Source organism: Penaeus monodon, chromosome 19 (assembly GCF_015228065.2).
Source record: "Penaeus monodon isolate SGIC_2016 chromosome 19, NSTDA_Pmon_1, whole genome shotgun sequence".
Lineage (NCBI taxonomy): Eukaryota > Metazoa > Arthropoda > Malacostraca > Decapoda > Penaeidae > Penaeus > Penaeus monodon.
The window spans coordinates 16883571-16883801 of NC_051404.1; the positions used below are offsets into that span (position 1 = coordinate 16883571).

The 231-nt window shown below is 32.9% G+C and overlaps 1 protein-coding gene across 1 annotated transcript in view; it reads right to left on the reverse strand.

Moving 5' to 3' along the window:
- LOC119585344 (proton-coupled folate transporter-like) overlaps positions 1-231 on the reverse strand; it is a gene marked incomplete at its 5' end in the record, with an annotated part of 11668 nt that overhangs the window by 2119 nt on the left and 9318 nt on the right. The gene's annotated exons all lie outside the window — the stretch shown is intronic.

The window sequence follows — 231 nt, forward strand, 5'->3', positions numbered from 1 at the left end:
TACGGACAAATAGACAGAGAAATACAGATAAAAAGATAAATAATACAGATTAATGTGGATAGAAATAGAGATTCATAAATATAGGTATGACACATACTCATACACACGCATTCTATCTCTATCTCCATATCTACTACCTCCATACATATGTACACATCACATCAAAATAACCTAAACAACAGAACAGGACACATAAAGTATAAACTGTCTCTGTCACTCTCTGTTCCCAAC